At 40.1% G+C, this 19317-nt stretch overlaps 1 protein-coding gene across 12 annotated transcripts in view; it reads right to left on the bottom strand.

Annotated features, from left to right (window-relative positions):
* The window catches only part of adgrb2 (adhesion G protein-coupled receptor B2), a 266514-nt gene that overhangs the window by 168049 nt on the left and 79148 nt on the right, over window positions 1–19317 (bottom strand). The gene's annotated exons all lie outside the window — the stretch shown is intronic.

Here is a 19317-nt window from a genome sequence, read left to right as displayed (position 1 = left end):
TTCAGTTTAGCTTATTTGGGTCCAAATTTAAGAGAAGTTCTGCATATGAGAGCCTCGTACTTTTTCTCAAAGTATTTCTGATTGGTCACTGTTTACAATCAATTTTTAACAGTTTTAGACCTGGCTACTTAAATGGAAGCAATGTAATTTATTGCAAGTGCAATTAATGAGCTAAATGACAGTGACATCATTAGTGAAATCATTACAACTGGAATTATTATAACCGAATAATACGCTAATCAGCATCAATATTGAGGAAAGATTAGATTTGCCTTCATTTGATAAGAGGAGTGAAGGACCTGGTTAATAATAGACATGTGTGTGTGTGCACGCTAAGGTTATAACCTTAGTAGTTAACACCAGTAGTTTAACCTTCATTTAAACTACCGCTGCTGAAGGCTGTGCTCCAATATACACATGTGCACAGGTACACATAAAACACAGTGACAAACAGGCTTACACAACTAAACTCTCTCTCTCTCTCTCTCTCTCTCTCTCTCTCTCTCTCTCACACACACACACACACACACATACACACACACACACAGCAGCCTCATCACCTTACATTGATTTCCCGCTGGCCAACCAACTGCTTAGCCATCTTTGTGGTGACAGGTTGACCCATGAGGCCTGTTAGGTGCTTGCACGCACGCACACATGTGCACACACACGGACACACAGGGAGCTATCTTGCAGCCTTTAGGGATCTCCCCGAAGCATTTATTGACCAGAGAGAGAAAGTGGCTATTAATCTGACAGAGGCTTAAAAGCCTGCCACCGTCTGTTTGTTTGTGCATGCTTGTATGACATGTCGGTACATGCAAATGCGGGTGTTTGTGGCCTGCAATTTAATGCATTTAACAGATGCATGCTTTACACTGTGCGTATTTGTCTTTGTTTGCATTCCTAAAGGAGTGTAATGGTCCTATGTAAAGATCCACTTAACAGATAAATCCAGTTGGAATTCAACAAAAAAGAAGGGAAATTACTCGACATGTGTTACATAATTAGCTGTGGTGCCAAAGGTCTATAGTTTGGCCCCCATGACACCATTTAAAACACAAGGTGAGCTTTTCTAACCTCCATTCCAGCAAATTACCGTCATCCTGTTACTTCTGCCAGTTCAACACCCTAGAGGCAAACCTCCAAGTCTGACAGAGCAACAAGATAATGAGAGAACCGAGAGAGAAACAGGGAGGCGCAGGAAGAGCAAGAGAGAATGAAGGACACACAATATATTGAAAATGCCCGTCTCTGTGCGTGCATCTGTGCGTGCACTTGCGCCTTCATCCATCAATTAAAGTCTCAACTCTAAGATCCCTTGCTTTTCATCTTGGCAACAAAGAAAAGCAAAACTTATTTGTTGAGCATTAAAAATCCATGCCGCGGGAACACCGGTTGCCATGAGGTCAGAGATGGCGAGGGAGACAAAAGAGCTGTCTTATGTTGTTGTGTTTCTCTGCCAAGAACATCAACTTAGAGGAATTTGTCTCCGGAGCCTTGTTATTGTCAACTCACTGTTCGGGGCCCACTGTGCTCTGAAGTGTCACAACAATACAAAAGCATACACAAGTGCACAAACATACGTAATTTTCTGTTGGCTCAAAAAACATCATCGCTGTCTTTTTTTGCTGTTGTTTTTTTAGCTTCTTCTTTATTTCCATGGTAGCAAAAAAAGGTTTGACATGTTGTAAAACTGCTGTTCAAGTGCCAGAGTTATCGTACGCTCTTTGTGTCAGTGTGTGTGTGTGTGTGTGTGTGAGTGTGTGCGTGCGTGCCTTTGGCGTGTCCTTTGTGAATGATGGCTTTGCTAAAGTGCTGCGAAAAGAAACATTGGTTTTCTACGCCTTTGATTCATTGCTGGTGTGAGAGAAATTTGCATAGCAGGCAGACTCGGGGCAGATCTGGGCTCTCGTTAGCCGGGTGGCTGGATACTTCATCATTATCATCAGGCTTGTGCTTTGGTTCCAGCCACTCTGCCCTTGCTCATAATCTTCAAGAATGCATTGCAGAAGGCAAAACAAAAAAAACAATAAAGGTCTCGAACAAATTAGGCAATGCAGTGTGTGAAAGCCACTAACTTATTTGGTTGCTCGGTGGTAACTCGTGCGGAGTAGGTTTCACCTATCAGCTTTTTCTTTCTTTCTCTCTATTGTCTATAATTTTGGCAGTGGCATCATGGATACAACTTAATAATAATTATTCGTTTGCCAAAATGTCTTAGAAATGTACAGTGCTCCTGAGAGGTCAAAAACTGTCACACAAGCAAATAGAAAAGTGCTGTGAAAACTCACAACAGAAGTGTTTTTGGGGAGAGAATAACATGACGGTAAAGCTGCGTAAGTGACAAGCTAACAGCTAGTTAGCTAAAACATGCATCTACAGTATTATATGAGTCATGATATTAAAACACACATTACTTTGCATCTTTTTCTCCCTCACGACACAAATGAATCCTCCGCTTCTTTTAAGCATCTCGTGGTGCAGTCCTACACATCTTTCTCTTTCTGTCACTTCAGCTGCTGTTCCGTCATGTTATTGTCTCCACAAAAAAAGGCTTTTATTGACCTTCTCTTGTATTTTCTGTGCCTTTGCAGCTTATTTGGAGTGCATGTGACCTCTCGGGGCTGCCATAGCAACATGTAAAACAACTGAAGTTTGAAATGGAAGAAGCAAATTGGATGAACAGACAGGTATGCCCAGTGTTTTTTTTTCCTCCGGCTCTCCCTGACAGGTTTGCTGCAGTCCTTTTGGGGACAGGGCTTGTTATAGAGGACATGCTGACGAGTGTCGATCGATACTAACTCCCAAACCGCAGCATCAGTCTGTGAGCTGTGCTTGTGTGAGTGTGTGTGAGCGTGTGTATGTATGTGTGCGGCATCTACATGTCTGTTGTTGTATAAGAAAGGTATCTGGCTCTCAGGACAAACACAGGCAGGTGCTGCTGTCATTCATTTCATTTTGCCCTTGAGGGTGTCAGTTCTCCTTGCATTGGTGTCTGGGCACCTGTGTGTCTATGCGTGGTGGATTTACATATCACTTTATTGGAGATTATATGGACAGCTTCCATGGCTATTTTTCCTCTATGAATATTTTACCATCATATAAACAAAACACAATTTCAAGGCAGCTGTGCACATGGTCGGACTGGGGAGGCTGAAGGGAAAAGTGACCACGTCCCACCTATAGGTCAGGATTAGAGGGAAGGTTAGCACAAACACATCGATTTTCACATTGGAAACTTTAACAAAATTTGCATTCCAAAACACCTATCGGGCGCCACCTGGCCACATTTGAGTAACAATTGGCTGCAGTAGCATGAAAGTACCTGCAGCAGGGTACAAAGGAAAGGAAAACGAGACTGAGATGGAGACTAAGAGTGTTTCTTCTTTCCTGAGTCTTAAATCCGCCATGGGTAACTACTGGAGTGTGACAGTAGGCTTATAACAGCCAGTGTGTCGATAAATCCCAGGTGCATTTATTTCCTGCAAGACCAGGAAAGCATACCTCACTTTACAACCCCCACCCCCCCAAAAAAAACGGACAGAAATACAAGGCGACCCCCCCCCCCCCCCCCCCCACACACACACACACACCCCTTTTCACTTATTTGGCCTGTTATTTATATATTAATAAGGTCACATGTGTCGTAAACTTTCATCCCAAGGCAGGATTACAACGATATAAATTTGAATTAATATGAATTGTTTCTAGTCTCCTGGCATCTTTTTTTCCTTTCATTTTGCAACTCTCTTTCAACTCTGTTGTGTATTTATTTGATGAAAATTGTCTTCATTTGCATGATGGCAGGCACACTGGCTCGCTGAAACATTAGACAGAATTGCTAGTGATTAAGTTCACTCCTGCAAACATCCCATCAGATATGCAGATTACTGTATAGTCAAAAAAAGAAGAAGAAGAAAAAAGGCCAATAAAACACTAATGGTTGATGCAGAATTATTTAAAAAAAAAAAAAGCCTAATGGGATCATTATTCAAAGTCACTCAGACAATTAAGCATAACATATTTACATGTATTTGAAGTATGAAAACAGTCGGAGCAGCCTCTGAATCAACACAACCTCTGTAATGGAAAGTCTGTAATTGGACACAAGCCTGTGACTGTTCTTCTGTTCTGTTTTTTGTTTCAGTCTTTGATGATCGCATTAAAGCATTTCAATCAAATATTATAAACAGCAAGGTTCCTTTTATGTAAGATTCCGATTACACGAAGAAACGAGGAGATCTAAAAAGGAGCAGAAACAGGAGGAAACTGTTCTGGGAGTCGGCTGCTCTGTAAAAACACACACAAAACCTCCCAAAAGCAGAAATATTCTTTCCTGTCAAGAATACTGGTAAAAAAAAAAGGAAGTAAAAATAAGAAATATTAAAGTACTACTGACCACTACCTAAAATGCCCTGACATTCAGTTTTCCAGCATGTGCACTTGTGTAGTTGACCATAGTGTCTCCCCACTGCTCTGTTTCTATTACATGCAGATGATAACATCTAGAACTGACATATAGGGAAGGAGGCCAGGGTAAAAGGAGGAAGGAGAGGATTTACTGCTCTCCTGGAAACTGTCTGAGGGGGAGAGTTATCTTGGAAGCAAAGAGCCATGGATGAGCGGAACAGAATGACGGATAGTGAAAGTAAGGGATGCACAGGAAACCGACCAGCACACACACACACACGCACACACAGGCAGACGGGTACATACACTTTCCCGTGTGTTTTTGCTAAAGACGAGGGGCACGATTTCCTTGTCTTGTAATGATTTCTAAATAGGGCGTCATTGCCCATGGATATATTTAATTGCCACACACCGGCTGGTGACGATGATGTGCACTGACAAAAAGAGCGCACGAGGCAGAGGGAGAGCAAGAGAGGCACCAGTCATGCTTGTTTTTGAAGTCTGACTTTGACTTCGCAAGGGCAGGAGTGGCTGTCACTCGGTGGTCACCATTCGCAGCTCGCTGTTTTGATGTTTTGGGGGGAATTTTACTCCAGTTACAGAAGGTGGCTGCTGTCAGATATCGACTCGCTTGCCCACAGCGCCCTTTCTTGCTTCCTTTGCACACTCACAAGCACACGCGTGATCACCTTCATGCCAAGCTATTGTGTTCATCTTGAGCAGCGTTGCCAGATTCCCATTGCAGGAACTGTTATATCTCCCTCTCTGCTGCAAGCTGATGGGCGTTTGTGTTGTGCTGTGTGTATGCTTTTCTTTTTTTAAGTGCACATTCATCTTTGTGACCATTCCAATGTGTGTTTGTGTATTTCTGATCCAGTATTCAGGGCCAGTCTCTCTCACAGTTACCACTCTGTCCACCACCAGAGTGGATCAAACAATCAAGACTTGATTGAAATGCAGACTTTCAGCTTTAATTCAAAGGGTTTAATAAAAGCATTGCTTTAACTTTTTTAGGAATTACAGCTATTTTCACAGATCTGAAAATGAATAGCTATGTATACGAAAAACGGAAGATTTAAAATTCCAGGGATTGTATAGCTCAGTCACAGGAGACAAACAAAGGTCATGCTTAGTGATTGGGAATGATTTTGAAATTCACATCTGCAGTGTTTGAAACACACACTAGGCTTTCAGGAAGAACTACGCGTGTCTGTGTGTCTGAGAGAGAGTTTCCCTCACTGTATTAAGATAGATAGCTTTGTCCATGGGAGGCTATCATGTGTCTGGCAAACAGATTCCCCTCTTGTCAAGCCAAATGAACACAGATAAGTTCACCAGAGGAGACATTGGAGGGGGGAAGAGTGTCCATGTGCACATATCATAAAGGTTATATTAAGAATAAAGATGTAACGCGGGCAGGTGTCCCAGAATGATCTGGTCCTTTCATGATAAGTAAATCATAGTTTCATACATAAGAATCTGCAATGAGTTCCCTCATATAAATCTTAAGAAATGCAATGCTTGCATGAGGCAAGTAATTACATTTATTCTAGAATTCATTAAAAAATCTGACGGCTCAAAGGATGTGAAAATACAGAATAAGTCCAACCTTTTGTAGAATTTAGTAGATGCAACTGACCTTGTCGTCAACAATCTCCTGGTTGACGACCAGGAAATCCTGCACCTTTTTATAAAAAGGTGACATCATAGTTTTACAGGGACAGCAATAGTGATGTGTCATTTGTGAGCGAGCCGATTCATTGTAGTAAACAACGACAAGGAGAGCTGAATCTTCAGGTGCTCCTGCTCAGCCCTGCTGAAGACTGCAAAGCTAAAATGAGGCACTGGCTGAAATCACACCCATTTTTATTTTCAGCCATTTTTCATTTCAAACTTTTGTCCAGGCCTTAAACCCCATGTATGTTCTCCTTAGTAGTAGTAAATGAATAAAAATATTTATTTTATAAAAACATGAATAAAAAATTGTCTCCCAGCACAAAAAACATTCCTAATTGTTAAATTAGGCTAAAATAGAAGAGCCGGACCTCCCATCACTAAGCAGCAGGTATAAGTAACGCCAACAAACTGGGTCCCATTTGTGCAAAGTGTTACCTACTTTGCCTCGTTTTGCTTTCACTCACTGGCATTTGAAACTTCTTGGTTAGGCTTAGGAAAGGATTGCGGCGTGGGTTAAAATACACACATTCCCACTAACAAGAGACAGTCATAACCTGGTGCATCACACACAGCCACTAACAGACACCTTGTTTGTAACATTTTGCAACATTTTGGTGATTACTCTGTTCAGCAACAGGGTAATTTAGCCTTCAGGACAGCCAGTAGTATGCCAATGTCAATTTAAGATTAAGACACTGATGATCTTTAGTGTCACCGGCCAAACTTCACAAAAATATCAAGGAAGTCACTTGTGGCAAAATGATAGAGCATGAAGTGCTAGGCCATGCTAATAAGCTGTGGGATGAAATTGACCCGAACAACAAATCTCAGCGTCACAACGCCGTATTACCAGGTCCTTCCCTCTCACACACACCTGCAAAATTCCACTTTAATTCCACAGATATAGGTTCTAATCAGAAAGTATGAATTCCACTAAAGATAAGACAAACGCTGGGGAAACCTTTTCTCCATTTTTCTTTTAATATTTTTTTATATGATTTTGCAGTGGACACACCCTGAATGTGGGACAGATATTTGCAAATGCCAGTGAGCGGTAACACACACACAGCTATAAAACCCCATCTTCTTTCAGGGCTGTGTACCAGGGTAAGTTCTCCATCATGCATCAAGAATAGAAACAGTTCAAGACGACATACACTTACAGGTCTTTGAACTTAAATGCACCCCGGCAGCAGCAGCAGCATGGGAATGTGTCTTTCCTTGATACTTGGAAGTAAAAAACAGATTTACATAATGGCAGGCAATATGTCATGTGCCTTGATGCTTGGTATCAGTAACCCTCCTCTGTCTGTCTTACTATGTCTCTCCTGGTGACAATACCATCAGCTCACTTCTTGAAATGGATGTTAGTATCCATAGCACCTTCAGAAGAGCATTAGATCACCACTGGTTATCAACTGCAAAGGCGTTTCCAGCCTCATTCCACCTGACAGGTGGCAGGTTCCACATGTGTTAAATCACTTACTGTACCAAGAAGTAATTATACTGCCACCATAAATCTTCCAGATGTCCCAGCAAGTAAGATTATCTCCTCACACTCCACCACGCACGCATATACGGTCACGAGAGCAAATGCGCTTTATGTGAATGCTGATACAAAAGCAGATACACATGCAAAGTAACTGCTGCGGGCTCAGGTGGCCAGTTGTTTACCACATGGGTCAAAGCATTGCACTTCCCACGCATGGCTGAACTATGAGTGGACAAGATACACTGGGAACAATTACTTTATAAAAGCTCACATGCTATTCACCAGGGCTATTGTGTGTTGGGGATTTTTTTGGTGAGTTGTTGGAGTGGCACAGTACTTGTCAAGAAAAGGTACAAGCAAAAAGGTTGCTTTCAATCAACAGCAAAGTCACATTTGCTGAACAGTTTCTGTTCTTTATTTTGAAGAATTAGAGAAACAATCAGAAGCAAGTATCCATGTCGACACAAAGCCATATCAGTGGCTATCACGCCACAACAACAGCCATCTCGTCTTGTGTTGTACAGCGAGACCCCACAATTTTAGAGAAAGAAAACTCAACGATTAGATCCTGTATAAGCTCGCTCACTGCACTGAGAGACAACTTGCTTGTAACAGAATCGCCAGGCTTAGGGTGGAGCAGCCATCTGCTCCAACTGGTTGGAGGAAGAGGAGAAAAAGAAGACAGGATAGATGAGCATAGAGACGTGCCGAATAACACAATAACAAAGACACAAACTGCAGAAAAGGATGGGAAAAAAGCGAATGACACGCAATATATATTTATGCACAAGGAGTGAAAACATAGGCCTTTGAAATCGTTGCTTCAAAGATGAGGACAGGTCTGAAACATTTGCAGTCTGCTGCTGTCTCCAAAGGAACTTAGTTGCCTCAAGATGGTGATGAAACAGCATTAGGATGGAGCTTGCGAAGCAGTGTGGACAAGTTGGCAATTAAATGCAATCTGTTTGCGATAATATGATGGTTATCTGGTGCCATCTACATGTACAAAATACTAACATTAAACTTTGCTAACTCTAGAAATTGACATAAACGGCTTACAGAGCTCAATCAGAACCCTAGTATCATAGATTTAAAACACAAATTTAGAAACTCCTCCACAAATAGTGACAAAGTTATTGCAGGACAGCGGTTTAAGTGCAAAATGACACTTGGCAACCTTGCTTTTATATAGAATTAGAATCAGAATATAAAGAGCAAAAAAAAAAGAATTAAATTTTTCCAAGTCCCAAGGTTGACATCATAATTTTGCTATTGTGTGACTGAGCCCGTAATAATAAGTTTCAATTTTAAAAAAAGAAAGAAAGTTTTAAGCTTTATCTTAGGGTGACTGTCTCAAAAGCCCAAACATTTAACTGATTCCACATAGTCACACTGTTAGTGGGGTCCATGAAATTCAATGTATTGTTAAAAAATATGGGGGAAAAACTAAAGTAAAATGGGAGAATCACAGGTAAACTCGTCCTTCAAGAGTGAAATTCTCTGTTAGGATAATATGATACTATGAGGCCCCATATATGTGATGAATAGTAATTCCAATAGTTGAGTCTGGGAGTAATACGGGAGCTGCTCTGCTTTGCTTGGTGTTCTCAAGAGCTGGGTTGATCCAAACTAACATCTTAAAGCACTAAAGTGACATAGTGGATGCTCAGCACTTTCTGTGTTTCAGTGCTTTTTAATATTATGTTTGACATCACTTATTATTTATGGTTTGATGAGTAGTGTGTAGCGAGCAGGACTGGAGATGTGAAGGGAGTGGTGGGATAGGGTCCACAAGCTGGAGAGTTTACAGGAGAAAAATGTTGCGTCAAATCAAACTGATATAAACTGTATCGTCTGTTCCTCTTTTCCAATTTAAAACAATATATTTGAACACTTTAAGCAGGCAGCAACACCCAGCCATAACAGATGGAGCACATGAAGTGAGGGAATACAAACGGCCTAACATAATTCATGGCGTTCCACTGATGTTAGAAGGAAAGTCAGAGGAGAAGAACACTAAAAGTCAGTGAAAAACATAGATAAATGTCACCTACAGTTGGGCTGCTGGGAGTGGAATAGTACCCATGGCCACATTAGCATCACGTGCTCCACTGCACAGCTATCAAGCTAATTGTGATGGATCAAATTGCCACTGTATGTAGGCAAAGGCTTTTGTTGTGTTCTTGTCAAAGCAAAGACAGAATTTTGTCGTGCAGGTGAACCGCCATTCGCATCCCTCAGATAGTTGCTTAAAATCAAATGCTTTGCTTCAAACTGCATGTCAGCGTTGCGCTCACATGAAATGTCACTGTTGCCAAAACAACGCAGGGGTGTGTGGTTGAAAATCAGCAAGCGGTGCCACACCAACATATTTTTTTCTTGCTTTTTTTACTCTTTATAAAACCGCAGAGGCTGATGCTTCACGCAAAATGTCAACCCTGTCACAGAGATTTGCATGGTTGGACTTTGACATTGGAAAGCTTTTTTTTAATATCATCACGCGACTGGAAGTCCAACAAACAATTGCACACACATCCACATGCACGCTAGCCTCCTGTGGGGATTGTATCATGCGACTGTGGGCACAGGTGCTCTGTGGAATGCCTGTCTATTTTCTGCAGTTAATCGATCACATGAAGTCATCGGAGCTTGACTTTGGGAGTCAGTGGGCCAGAGAGTGATACAGACTATGTGAGTGTGCATCTATGTGTGTGTCTGCGCTGTAATACATCATTGTATTCCATTATCAACGAATCGCTCTATGGCCACTCTAAAGCTGTGAGAGCCTTCTGAGAGACGCTGTAGCTCTGAGGTTTTTCGTCATCCACTCGTTCACACACAAATATCCTAGGCGCTCGCACTAACTCACACTTGCTCTTGTTCTCACTCTCTACTCATGCACACACGCAGGCATACACACACATGCTGCACAGTGCAGTCTCAAATGATGGGTATGCATGGGATGGGGGCTCTCTGGAGGTTATCTAATTTGGCCCACTGGTGCCTTAACCACATCTCCCTCGCTTCACTTCATCTCCTCGCATGTCGCTCAAAACTTCCGCTGGCCTAAAATATCCCGCTCACAATTTTACTCTGACTTCGCTCGCCTCCTAACATCATACAACTTTCATTAGGTGCAGACAGAGTGATAGACCTAATTCAGCACCAACCTTTGCCCCCCATCTTATTCCCCTCGACCAGTTACACCCTTGGGATCTGAAAGGCATTTTCAACACGGGGCCAGGATACTGAAACTCTGCTGTACTATATTCTTCCTATATCCTCTTGTGTGTGTCTGTCTGTGTGTGTGTGTATGTATGCATTTTAATGTTATATGTGTCTTCACTCTTTTTATGTTGTTCTCAGTAAGCTAGTATTGGTATAGTATGTTCCTGGAGAACATATTGCCAATTCCTTCCATAAATATTCTCTGATTAATAAGGTTTTTCAGTTTAATTCAATTGAGCTCAATTGAATTGAATTAAATGTTATTTATATAGCGTTAAATCAAAACAGTCACCCTAAGGTGCTTTATTTTGTAAGGTAAAGACACCAAAATAATAGAGAGAAAACTACAACAACCTCTTTTGAGCAAGCACTTAGCTACAGTGGGAAGGAAAAACTCCCGTTTAATAGGAAGAAACCTGCAGCAGAACCAGGCCCAGGAAGGGGCAGCCATATGCCATGACTGATTGGTGAGAGAAATGAGATGAAAAGGTCAAAACCCGTTTAAGCCTTTGGTATACCATGCAGATTTGCCCTCATCACCACAGGGGTAAAAAAAAGAAAAAAGAAAAAGAAGCAAACAAACAAACAGGAAGTTTACTAGATCATTTAGCATGAGTGAGTGAGAGTATATGCTTTTTACAATACTTTTTTAATCCTTTGGTGTTAAAAAAGTCATTGTGTCTACCTGTTTATGGATCATTTATGGATCAAATTCTGTCTTTGTTGAAAACGCAAATTGAGTTTAAACATCGTACATTTTCTTTTTCAACTCAAAAAGCTAACCAGCGCACCAGAAACGACAATGGATGCAATTGGAACACAGCGAGATATCTGAAGACGCTAATTAGAGAGGAGTTACAGAACTCAATCTAAACAGCCTGAAATTGCCTTTTATAAGCTGTTTGTGTATTGGAGTTAACACCTGCAATATCACACATCAACACAGCTCACATAATTGAATTCTAACAGAATACAACCCGCTTAAAAAAAACCAAAATCTGTGTCAAAAACTGAGAATAAACATCTTGAATCTATATGTGCAGATGGCAGTGGTGGGAGGCAAAATAAGACATAGTGGCAGAGTATAACATGTAGGAGTCAAGCAAGCATGCATACTATGCAAATGTATTGTGCCATCTGCAAAACAAAAAAAAACAAAAAAAGAATGTAAGAAAAAGAGGACAAAGAGGTCATATTTATTGGAAAATACACAATATACAATATAATTTTGATTTGTGGCATATTTAATGGCATCAGCAGGAAGTTGGCTTGTGTACTGTTCCAATCCATACTGATCCAAAGCAATCTGTTGAGAAAATGGGAAAGGATTTAAATGACAAGGTGTGTATGTCTATCAATGTGTGTGTGTTTATGTGAGTGTGTGTGTGTGTGTGTGTGTGTGTGTGTGTGTGTGTGTGTGTGTGTGTGTGTGTGTGTGTGTGTGTGCTTATGTGAGTGTTTGGGCCTTTGCTGAAGCATAAAGGGGCTCAGTGCTGAGCCCGTTCAGTACCATGTGCACAGAATACTAATTCTCCTGCCACAGTCTTTCACACACACACACACACACACACGCACACACACACACACACACGTGGCCGTGCTCCATTCTTTTAGGGAAAAAATATCTCCGCAGCTACTGTATTGTATGGCATGCAATTACTCTTTGTCATAAGCCGTGGCGTGTGTTTGCAGCCTGCATTTTTCATTGTGTTTGTATGTGTTCGGGTAAAGGGTTATGCAAACACCTGTATGTAAATACAGTGTACCAGCACACTGTGAGAATAAACACATATTACCCATGTTGCTCGAGATACACAAGAAAAAGCACACACTTCTCTCCGCTCTAATTACCAAGAAGCGATAGTATTCCGTGAGGAAGGGATGAACTGACTGCTTGTGTGTGTGTCTGTGTCTAGGTGTGCGTGTGTAAGTGTGTATTTTTAAGTGACGGACCACTGGCTTCTGCTCAATGCAAGGTTGATCTGGTCCCCAGAGCTCTCGTCAAATCCCAGTTCCCTCTCTAATTTCCTCCTTTCTGTGTTTCCACCTCCTCTTTCTACACCCCTACCACATGCATATGACATAATTCGCAACCTGAATCTGTGTTAACATGAATTCCCTTGGAAGTGAAATGCTGTAACTGTGTATGTGAGTGTGTGTGTGAGTGTGTGCAGTATGGATGTGGGAATGTGCAGGGATTAAGGCAGATGTCCAGCAAAGTGACCTTTTGACAGCTGGATAATGAAGCGTATAAGGAAATTAACGACACCTTACTCGCAGAAATTCAGATGTCAATATTTAAGCATGCAGACTTGCCATGAAGTATCTGTAACTAAGCATAGTAAAATACTGTAGTCATGTATGAAAGTCTTAAGTCATCCATCACTTCTTTATTCATTTTATTCATGGAAGAAATGATCTCAGTGGAAGTTTGGCCGTCAAGAAACTATTCAAACGCCAAATTCCACAAGAAGAACTCACATTATTGAAGCAGCGTGGGGTCATGTTGATCAAAAAAAGTACAAAAGGCAGGTCAAGCTTCTTCAAAGAAGAGCTTTGAATGCATCCATTTACAAAGTAAAATTACCAGAAAGGTTGTAATACAAAATACTGACTTTCAAGCTCTTTAGAATTGTACAAACTCAGTTTTTGCCTTACGCACTATATTTCCATTTCCATTTGCACATTTCAATAAATCACTGCACAAATTTTGTTATTTTCCTAATAAAAATCGGGTGACTTAAGACATTTGAACAGCATTGTGTATTACAAAAACTGTCATCCTGAAATATATGTTTTTTTCCGACAATTTATGAAACTTGAGCATATTTTATTATGTGCACAGGTCTCTGTGGTACTGGACTGTTAAAGGAATGAATCATTGTGTACCACTGTAGCTGATCAAAGTCACTCAGATTAAAGTAAGAGAAATACAAGTCAAAGACAAGTCCAGCTGTCCTTGCTCTCCTGCATTTGTAAACACTGCTGGTGGACATTACAAATATGACCCGAATGTGTCATGACAGCACAAAGCCAGATTGCACTTGCACTGGAGGCAGTGGACACTTCTTCAGCTGCTTCATTCCTATATTTATGGGTTGAACTTTAGTTCCACTCCAGTGCCAAAATAAAAGGAAGAAAGAAAGAAAGAAAAAGAACACAAGACTGTACGTCTAACAGTCGGCACCAATAAAAATCCTTTTGACAATAGTAATTAAGAACAACAAAGTGCTGGTATTTACTGTAAAGGTTGAGCCTTTTTTTTTATAAATAAAGGGAAAATTACAGTAAAATTACTCTATTAACTTTTCTATTTATTTTTTAAAGAATAGCAATACATATACACCACGTTGCATTTAAGTAAAATGCAACCAGTGCAGTTTATGGAGTTTATGGACTTGTTTTTCTTTTTTTTTTTCTTTAAAAGAATGGACTCCCGTCTTCTTGGCATGGAGAACAGAGGCTGAAATTTTTTAAGGTTAGCTTGAGGCTGCATCCTATAGTATTTCCTGAAGAGTACATTATTTAAACTGACACTTCTCTGTGCTTACAACAGCAGTCTTTTCATTCCTAATACCAACTAGTGCAAACAATACGATGAATAACAAAAGAAAAACAAGCACCAAATTACACCCTTGCAAACTTGAGAAGGAAGCTTCCACTTAGAGCCCCAATTCAATATGTGCATGCCTACTAATTAAATCAAAGGGCAACTACGGTAGATATTGTAGTGTGATGAATGAGCCAACACATACAGGATGGTGTAATTCTCTCACAAATGATTGATGAATGATTGAAAACAATGATGCTAGCTTCATATTCTCCGTTCAGCTGTCTCTCACATAAATGAGACGTTCTTACGTCCTCGGGATCCAGAACAGCTCATGATATTAAGAAATATAGTATACCACGGTAAGATAAATCTGCTGTTTATTGCCATTTTCCGAGATTAGGTGAGGTAGAAGCTACGGGCAAATGTGGTGGAAGCCACGAGCTGACATGACAAGGAACTCCATGTCATCAACTTAATACTTACACTTCATACACCAGGAGAAGCCATCTGTCATCTATCACAGTGCTGTTGTTGGCACACGTGCGGACTTTATGAATACATAATTGACAAATCACAGGCATGACATGAATGAGTAAAACTACAAGCTATCATGTAAATTACACAGGATCTTAGAATAGGGTGGACATAATGGATGGTCCCTATTTTCATCAGCAATTTAATAGCAGCAATGTACTAATTGAACCCACATGCACTAAAGACATGCAATCAGGGTATCTTATTTGAGAGTTCCTTTGAAGATTTAATGTATTCTCTCATTGCTGTGTAGATATATAAGTGTAGTTCACCATTAAGAATTGGCTAGATTAAGAAATGGTTTTTCTCTCTTCATCTCTAAAAAGGCCAAATAATTCACTCAAGCAAGGCTGCCCTTCATTCCAAATAGAAATCTAAAGGATCCTGTGTATTTGCAGGAGCAAAGCCTTCAAGCTCACTTTATACCGCAATAGAAATAAGAACATGAGAATGTGAAATTAATATTTTTATGTAATGCTGAGATCTCTGTCCATTTTAGTACGTGCATTTGATTAATGTGCAAAGGAGAGTTAGCTGTAATATTTTCAGTTTTAGAAAAGACAGAAGAAGAAAGCATAACATGTAAAGACCATGAGATAAATAGCATGTGGAAATAAGCATTGTCACAAACTTTCAACTGTAAATATTAGCCACATGCTAATGTGTGCACATGTATGATAGCACTTTGTATTTCCTTTTTCTTTTTCGCTTAATACAAAATGATTATGTGGAAGACATCAGGTGTGGGCGGAGACAGCTGCTGATGGATTGGAAAAGCCGGGGATCTGAGTTTTATCAAGCAGACCTGACATTCAGCCACAAAACATCTCAGGAACTGAAATGTGCCTTCACTTGCTCATGGTCGTGGTATAACAGTTAGCTCTAAGAATCACATCATAAGCACAAGAGTTACAAAAAATATAGAGAAAAGCCTTTTAAAGCATAAACGTATTGCATTATGGCTTTTTTGCTGTTTTAGGTATACGTACATTGCAGGTCATGTGCAAGTCCAGCTTTTTAGAGTAACTAAAACTGCAAACTATTTACAGCAGTTGAGAAAAAGCCCAAGGTTACATGTTTATTAAACTGGAACAGCAATCTGTTTGCATTACTTTCCATACTCTCTGCCATTTGAGACATTTGCAGCAAATTTGAGAAAGTTAGATTAGAGAGTTGAATGATTATTATTGTTTAGTTTGCTCCTCGAAGAGTCAGTGTCAGTAGAGGAGATTCAATTTCATATTCTGCAAACAAGTTTGTTGAATTTACTATGAACTGTTTGGCTACAAAGTACCATCTCTCCCTGCCAGCATCCACTGAGAAGCCTATAGAAAAATACACATATGCGGTATTAAAGACCTGGTTGAGCAAAGTGTCGCTCTAATAAACTACATAGATAAATTCTTTCTTTGCCAACTCCATGGATGAAGAGCAAACAGGCTTTTTTCACAAGTAAATACTCATCATTTGATGCCTCTGGCTCCCTTGTAGGTACCCTAGGTCATATTTAGTACAATTTGATTACTGTACTGGTTAAGGTCATCTTGTAAAAAGGAAAAAAAGTAGATTTCAGATTCAAACGGCTTAACAATGTAAACTGTGTTGATAAATTACTTTTGTTAAAACAAGAAACTCGACTGCTGAGTTTAACTTGTATTCATGACGAATTAGAAAGTTCTGTTGATCATGTATTTATCTCATCTATAAATCTAAAATCTAAAGATACTGATTGTGTAACTCGGTGTAATTAGATCTGTTTGCCCATTTCAAGGAAAAGATCTATAGAATTGTTACCTTCAGAAGTTTTAGTTGTGAGTTCAGCTAATTAGATGTCCAGTGGATTGCTTATGTAAAATTTATGAAGAAAGAACTGCAGTATATTTAGTTCCCATCATGGCTTCTCATCGCGAGTTGGCAACCCTGCCTTATTTCATCTTCTTCTTTGATGTGCTTGTTTTTATATGCTTTTCCTCTAATTTCCTAACTCTTGCGCCAAAACCTCTTCTTTTTTTTTTTTTTTAGCACCGACACGCGCCCATCACTATCAGAAAAACTACAGTTTTTATGTGTTTCAACTGACCTTTAACTTTTAACAGTTGTTTTAATTCTGGCTGGGAATGAAGTCGTATTTGTTGCATAACTATGGAAGCAATATGGTAAATAGATGCATCTCGATGAGGGGTTAGGTCATTAATTATTATTTTTATTATCAATAATAAATGAGTCTGTCTTTCTGCAACTGAGACAGATGAGCTGTTACAGAGTAGCAGTTTTACTTTTTCATTTCAGTTTCATTTCCTTTTATACAGATGTTGTCCTAAGACTCAGACCCTGTTTACTAAAGTCAAAATTCATTTCCTTTGTTCTAATTTTTACTATTTGTTTTCGTCTTAAATTTAAAGTGAGTGTCTGAGTCTCACCACAGCTGACAGTTGAAAATTGGCAACCATGCATTAAGGCAAAAAGTGGACCGGCACGAAGGAGAAAGCTGGCATTTAAGCTTTGTTTTTGAATGTCTCTGACTCAGCGGGGGCAAAATTGTTTATCTTTCAGTCGACAGAAAGGGGACAGGAGCAGAGTAAAGGCAAGATTATGGCTGTTACTCTGACAGCACAGTCCTGGATTTACAGTAATTTTAACATTTATGGATAATTACTGCAAAAGGGAACTGGTGAGAAAAAAATGTTTTCTACAGAAGACCAGGGGTTGAGAACATCCTGCAGGAGTGGACAGTGGCTGGTTGCTAACTAATCTTTTTTTTCTTCTTCTCTGCTCTCTTTAGGGGTCCCCACAGCGGATTGCGTGCATCCATCTAAACCCTATTGCCAACATTTTCCTCTCTCATGCCAACCCTCTTAATGCCCTCCTTTAATACATCCATACATCTTCTCTGTGGTCTTTCTCTTGTCCTCCTGCCTGGCTCGCCATATTCAACATTCTTTACCCAATATATCCACTATCCTTCCTGTGCATATCTCCTATCCTGGTAGATTAAAGGTAGCCTTATCTCTCTAACTTTAACTCAAAACCTGAGCTGCCCTTCTGATGCAATCATTTCAAATGCTCTCTCTTATGGTCACTGCCACTGAAATTCTTAGCATCTCCAGCTTTGCCTCCTGATGTTTTGGTAGCGCCACCTTCTCCAAACCATACATGTGACTGCTAATCAATATGTCAGCAAATAACTGTCTTATGGAAGTGACACAAAAATAAAGCTAAGAGGTCTTTCAGGACAGTGGCATAAGCTGGATATCACTGCAACCCTTAGAATTAATTAACAGAGTTGCATTATCAGTTTGACTTTTGGCCAAAACAGTTACATGGCACTTTCTCAAGCAATAGTACATCAGGTCAAGACAAAATGGTAAATGACTCACTTCCTTAATCTCCCTTAAGTATACCCTTTTCTTCCTCTATGAGGTTATAAGATGATAAATGCTCCCCTGCTCATGAAATCCGGAAGACGATAACCTTCCCACTAGCAAGGTAAAAATCTCCCTAGAGCTCTTAGTGTGTGTGTTAGTGTGTTGTTAAAGGAAGGCCAAGCCTAACAATAACCTGGTTCTAATTATTACTATGCAGACTGCAAACATGCTTATGAGGCACCCAAAGGAAAATTATTATGCAATTATGTGACCTGAAAAGCAAACTCCATCTCAGCATATCACATGCACCTCTATATTGTTCTAATTTAATTACATTAGACTAAATACTCTGGTGGCAGTGATGAAGTGAAATGATTAGAAAGCTTTAGCACAAGTGCTTGTCCATTTCTGTTTGGATTAAGCACTTATCTGTGTTGCTTGCAGGCAGAAAACAGATTTATGCGGATGCACACACGTAAACAAATTTCCATGTGTATTGTGCGTGAAAGGATTGTCTTCTTTGTGTCTAATTCATTGATGTAGAAAAGACGGTTTGCATATTGTCCATTGGTGTCAAATCTGATCTAGTCCTAACATTCTCAGTGGATGGATACACACACACATACACACACAATACCGTTCAGCATGTAAACTGAAGTCATGGGAGACCCACCCCTTGGCCACATGGGGGAATCTCTAAAATATAGATCAAATGGCTGGATTTCTGTCAGGCATTACAAATCTTTTGATGGAAGGTTTAAAGGGCCTCCTTTGAACTGCTTCGTTTTTTTTTTAATTAAAGGCCAACATGCAAAAGACAAAATTCAAATAATAAATTATCTGTCAAGCAGCCAATGTGACCCTCCTCTCGCCACCTCCACCGCTTCTCGAGGTGCTACAAAAAGGCACGATAACAAACTTTTCTTTTCCATTTGTTACTCCGAGTGGATACATAAAATAAACAACTCAGAGTGTTTGGGTCAGCTTGCACCTTGGACTATCTTGCTTTATTGCACGTTGTGTTACAAGGCCAAAGTAATTTTCACATAGGGATG

Source organism: Copadichromis virginalis, linkage group LG22 (assembly GCF_057382275.1).
Source record: "Copadichromis virginalis isolate Kocher_CV1m ecotype Utaka linkage group LG22, C_Virginalis_male_GT1.1, whole genome shotgun sequence".
In the NCBI taxonomy this organism is placed as follows: domain Eukaryota; kingdom Metazoa; phylum Chordata; class Actinopteri; order Cichliformes; family Cichlidae; genus Copadichromis; species Copadichromis virginalis.
The sequence above is the reverse complement of the archived record's forward strand: the minus strand, read 5'-3'. Positions and strand labels throughout refer to the sequence as shown.